Raw genomic sequence first — 6,286 nt, 5'->3', positions numbered from 1 at the left:
GATTCATAAAATTTTTTCTCCGTGGAATAAACCATATTAGTTAAAGCTGAAATAAATGTACAGTATGTTGAGAAAACTCAAAAGAGTTTCTAGTAGGAATCATTTTGAAATCTTGAGAAACATATTCTTGGATCTACCTCTGTAGGGATCCAATATTGTATATGCTCTGCTCAGGTTACTCTGCTTTTAGTGATTTCATTTTACCTAAAGGCCATCAACATGTTGTAATTGAGTTTACAGTAGCAAAATTTAGGCATTAACACGATGTAGTAGGTAGGTGTTAATGAAAGTGTATGCCAAGCAAATTAAGGCAGAGGGGAAAAGTAAGGGAGACCAGTTATGGTCTAGGTTTTATGTGTCTTGAGCTTGTCACTAAAGTAGATTTTTGACCTTAAGATTTGCTTTGAGGCACACTAATGGAAGTGTCTAGGTAGAAATGGTCTAGATGGCTTACATTTTGATAATTGAAGCTTAGATATTAGTTGGATACATAGGGATCCCCTGCCCACAGATTGCTTTCAAAATTACCATAGGAAGAAATGATATAATTATATCTAAAACTTACTAGCCTTACAAAATCTATGGTCTGAACTGCTTTCGGCAACATCAGGTATGAGTTAATTTGCTCTCTGATCAAAGTCTAGTGTTAGGTTATGTTTTGGATATTTGGGCTTCCCTTGTGGCTCAGCTGGTAAAGAATCCACCTGCAATATGGGAGACCTGGGTTGGAAAGATACCCTGGAGAAGAGAAAGGCTACCCACTCCAGTTTTCTTGCCTAGAGAATTCCATGGACTGGTATAGTCCATGGGGTCACAAAGAGTCAGACACAGCTGAGCAACTTTCAGGATATTTGGAAAATGGAGGTTTTAGGCTTTCTATCTTTAGATCAAGAACAGAAAATCCTTACTGTGGCATAGGAGACCTTGTTGTGTTTTCTGCCTGCTTAGCATCACTGACCTCTCACTTTCTCAAACCTGGATTTCCCATCCATCTTCAGGAAGCACCTGGTAGGTTGCCTACTACTCCCACCACAAAGCACTGATCCCAAATTCACATTTCACATTTGTGCTTACATTTATCACAACTGTGTGATTATTTCTTTCCACGAGGGTTCAGTTCAGTTGCTCAGACCGGTCCAACTGCAACCCTGCGGAATGCAGCACGCCAGGCCTCCCTGTCCATCACCAACTCCTGGAGCTTACTCAAACTTCCCATCCAACCATCTCATCCTCTGTCATCCTCTTCTTCCTTTCCCAGCATCAGGGGTCTTTCCAATGAGTCAGTTCTTCCTATCAGGTGGCCACAAGTATTGGAGTTTCAGCTCCAGCATCAGTCCTTCCAATGAATATTCAAGACCGGTTTCCTTTAGGATTGACTGGATAGCCCTGCAGTCCAAGGAACGTTCAAGAATCTTCTCCAACACCACAGTTCAAAAGCGTCAATTCTTCGGTGCTCAGCTTTCTTTATAGTCCAACTCACATCCCTACAGGACTACTGGAAAAACCGTAGCTTTGACTAGACAGACCTTTGTTGCAAAGTAATGTCTGCTTTTTAATACGCTGTGTGAAAGTGAGATGGCTCAGTCGTGTCCAACTCTTTGTGACCCCATGGACTGTAGCATACTGGGCTCCTCTGTCCATGGCATTTTCTGGGCAAAGATACTGCAGTGGGTTGCCATTTGCTTCTCCAGAGGATCTTCCTGACCCAGGGATCGAACCCAGGTCTAACTTACCTTCCAAGGAGCAAGCATCTTTTAATTTCATGGCTGCAGTCACCATCTGCAGTGATTTTGGAGCCTCCCTTGAAAAAGTCTCTGTTTCTGTTGTTTCCCCATCTGTTTGCCATGAAGTGATGGGACTGGATGTCATGATCTTAGTTTTCTGAATGTTGAGTTTTAAGCCTACTTTTTCACTCTCCTCAACTTTCAAGAGGCTCTTCAGTTCTTTTTCACTTTCTGCCATAAGGGTGGTGTCATTTGCGTATCTGAGGTTATAGATATTTCTCCCTGGCAGTCTAGATTCCAGCTTGTACTTCAGCCCAGCATTTTGCATGATGAACTCTGCATATAAGTTAATAAGCAAGGTGCCAGTATACAGCCTTGACATACTCCTTTCCCGATTTGGAATCAGTCTGTTGTTCCACGTCCAGTTCTAACTTGCTTCTTGACCTGCATACATATTTCTCAGGAGGCAGGTAAGGTGGTCTGGTATTCCCATCTCTTGAAGAATTTTCCACAATTTGTTGTGATCCACACAAAGGCTTTGGCATAGTAAATAAAGCAGAAGTAGTTGTTTTTCTGGAACTCTTGATTTTTTGATGAGCCAACGGGATGTTGGCAATTTGATCTCTGGTTCCTCTGCCTTTTCTACATCCAGCTTAAACATCTGGAAGTTCATGGTTCATGTAATGTTGAAGCCTGGCTTGGAGAATTTTAAGCATTACTTTGCTAGCGTGTGAGATGAGTGCAGTTGTGCAGCAGTTTGAACATTCTTTGGCATTGCCTTTCTTTGGGATTGAAATGAAAAACGGTAGAGACGGCATTTTTTAATTGAAATTAACATAAGATGTACATGTTAATTTGGTCTGCCTGCAATTCAGGAGACCTGGGTTCCATCCTTGAGTCAGAAGGAGAAGGGAATGGCAACCCAGGATCCTGGTGGGCAACAGTACATGGGGTTGGATATGACTGAGTGACTAACACAGTTCATGATTGCCATGCCAGCTCTTTGTAGCGCCTGCAATTGCAGTCACTGGTTAAAAACCATTCCCAAAAGCTGACCAAATGCTTCTGGATGGGTGTAACTGATCCAAAGCAGAAGCCCCTGGGCCTCACTCACCTAGACTAAGGAGGCTGTGGAGGGCTGTGTGGTTTCACCCCGGGGCTCAGTCCTAGGAATACGTAGGAGGGTGTGGCTCTGCCAGCAGGAAACTCTACTCCAGTGGGTGTGCAGAAATGTGGAGGAGTCGGGATGAGGGCCTAGAGGAACACCTCCTCCAGCATCTAGCTCACGCAGCCCTGAGAAGTCAAGATGAACAAGGCTGGATGGAGTTAAGACACCCTGCAATGAAGGCTCGTGCTTGTCTCCTGGGTGCCCCAGGATGCCCTGTCCTGTGACAACTGACTGACCCATAAATCCACACACGTGCCTCAGACCCAAATGTTTGATCCTGATGTGAGTTCTCTTTGCCTCCTGTGTAGTCCCACCATCCCACCCCTTAGTCCCCCAGCACCTTGTGATCAAAGCCCCTTCATTCTTGGATCCTCTTGAACCTGACCCTCCTGTAAGGAGAGAAATGAGGCACTAACCTTGGGTGCATATTTTAAATAATCCCAGCAGCTCGTGGCGGCTCCATGGACTATACAGTCCATGGAATTCTCCAGGCCAGAATACCGGAATGGGTAGCATTTCCTTTTTTCCAGCAGATCTTCCTGACCCAGGAACCAAACCGGGTCTCCTGCATTGCAAGTAGCTTCTTTACCAGCTGAGCTACCAGGGAAGCCCTTGGGAGAAAAGTTAATTCTAAAATTTATATGTAAAGGCACTGGACTAGCTAAAACATCATGGAAAATGAATAAAGATGAAGGAATCACAAACTGATTTTAAGACTTAGTTTGTAGCTACAGAACTCAAGAGAGTTTGATATTGGAGGAGGGACAGACAGATCAGTAAACTAGAAGACTGAGTAGGCTTATACAGGTATGACCAACTGATTTTTGAGAGATACAAAAGCACTTTAGTGGTGGACAGATAATATTTTCAGTATATAGGGTGGTGGACTTTGATTAGCAAGAAAGTGGGCTTAAACCTAAATTTCCCACCTTATACAAAAATTAACTCAAAATGGATCATATATCTGAATATAAGAAAGCTATAAAGACTTTAGAAGGCAGAAAAGTTTCATGACAGACTTAGGTGAAGAGTTGTACAACATTATACCAAAAGCACATTCCAGAAGAAGAAAGCATAATTTGGTCTTCATCAAAATTAAAATATTTTGTTCTGTGAAATACTTTGTTAAAAGGATGAAAAGAAACTATAGCCTGGGAAAAAATATTTGCAAATCATATACCCAATGAAAGACTTGTATCCAAAATATATGAAGAACTTGCTAATCTCAAAGTAAGAAAACAACGCTATTGCAAAATGGGTGAATGAACAAACACTTCACTGAAGAGATGACAAGCACATGAAAAGATGATTAATATCATCTGCCATTAGAAAATGCAAATTAAAAATATGAGATATCAGAATACAAGTACCAAATGTCTAAAGTAAAAAAAACACCAAGGACTGGTGAGCAACTGGATTGTTGGTAGGACTCTGAAATTGTATAAAGTTAACATATAACTAGGATCCAGCAATTGCACTCCTGGGTAGTTATTACATAGAAATGAAATGTCTGCCCACACAAATCTTGTGCACACATGTTCGTGGCAACTGTATTTGTGATAGCCAAATACTAAATACTAAGCCCTTCAGTGGGCAAATAAACTGGTTATATCCATAAATGAATGCTACTCAGTTGTAAGACATGTCACATGCAACAACTTCTTTGAATATAGTGGTATGCTAAGTACAAAAAGCCAGTCTCAAAGGGTTACATACATCTTGTATCATTTCATTGATATAAACTTCTTGAAATGACAAAATTACAGCAATAAAGAAGATGTGGGTGGTTGCCATGGATGAATGATGGGGGTAGAGTCAAACTATAAAGGGTGGCAGAAGGCAATGTGTGTATGTGTTGATGGAACAGCTGTGTCCTGATTGTGGAGGTGTTCCCACAAATCAATACTTGGGATGGAATTTCATAGTCCCCCAAAAGTATATATAAAAATTCATGAAATGCAAGTTAAGTTCTGTAGTTTAGTTAAGACTATTGTAATGTCACCAGACCACCTGACCTGCCTCTTCAGAAATCCATATGCAGGCCAGGAAGCAAGTTAGAACTGGACATGGAACAACAGACTGGTTCCAAATAGGAAAAGGAGTACGTCAAGGCTGTATATTGTCACCCTGCTTATTTAACTTATATGCAGAGTACATCATGAGAAACGCTGGACTGGAAGAAACACAAGCTGGAATCAAGATTGCTGGGAGAAATATCAATAACCTCAGATATGCAGATGACACCACCCTTATGGCAGAAAGTGAAGAGGAACTAGAAAGCCTCTTGATGGAAGTAAAAGAGGAGAGTGAAAAAGTTAGCTTAAAGCTCAACATTCAGAAAACGAAGATCATGGCATCTGGTCCCATCACTTCATGGGAAATAGATGGAGAAACAGTGGAAACAGTGTCAGACTTTATTTTCTTGGGCTCCAAAATCACTGCAGATGGTGACTGCAGCCATGAAATTAAAAGACGCTTACTCCTTGGAAGAAAAGTTATGACCAACCTAGATAGCATATTCAAAAGCAGAGACATTACTTTGCCGACTAAGGTCCGTCTAGTCAAGGCTATGGTTTTTCCAGTAGTCATGTATGGATGTGAGAGTTGGACTGTGAAGAAGGCTGAGAGCCGAAGAATTGATGCTTTTGAAGTGTGGTGTTGGAGAAGACTATTGAGAGTCCCTTGGACTGCAAGGAGATCCAACCAGTCCATTCTGAAGGAGATCAGCCCTGGGATTTCTTTGGAAGGACTGATGCTAAAGCTGAGGCTCCAGTACTTTGGCCACCTCATGCAAAGAGTTGACTCATTGGAAAAGACTCTGATGCTGGGAGGGATTGGGGGCAGGAGGAGAAGGGGACGACAGAGGATGAAATGGCTGGATGGCATCACTGATTCAATGGACGCTAGTCTGAGTGACCTCCGGGAGTTGGTGATGGACAGGGAGGCCTGGCGTGCTGCGATTCATGGGGTTGCAAAGAGTCGGACACGACTGAGCGACTGAACTGAACTGAACTGAATGACAGTTTTACTCATTTTGAAAATATACCCTTGGTTATCGAATATGCTATTAAGCCGAATTTGGGTGAAGTATACAAACTATTCTTTTTGCAACTTCTTGTGATTCTTAGTTATAAATTAAAAGGTTTAAAAATTGTGAATAAGTAATTATTTAACTTTTGTTACCCCTTATATTTGCTTAGCAAACTCCAAACAAATCAGAAATTGTTAATGGAAAAAGAATCTGGAGACCATGTAATCCTGTGGTCCCCAAATCCAGGACATCAGAGTCCCTAAGGCATTTGTTAGACTGTACAAATACCCTTGGTCTTCTGGGAAACAATCTTTACAGTTTTCTAGGAAAACTTGTCTTATTGACAAGCTGTCAAGCATTCTT

The sequence above is a fragment of the Capricornis sumatraensis genome, chromosome 9 (assembly GCF_032405125.1).
Source record: "Capricornis sumatraensis isolate serow.1 chromosome 9, serow.2, whole genome shotgun sequence".
Taxonomy (NCBI): domain Eukaryota; kingdom Metazoa; phylum Chordata; class Mammalia; order Artiodactyla; family Bovidae; genus Capricornis; species Capricornis sumatraensis.
Note: the sequence above shows the minus strand (reverse complement) of the source record.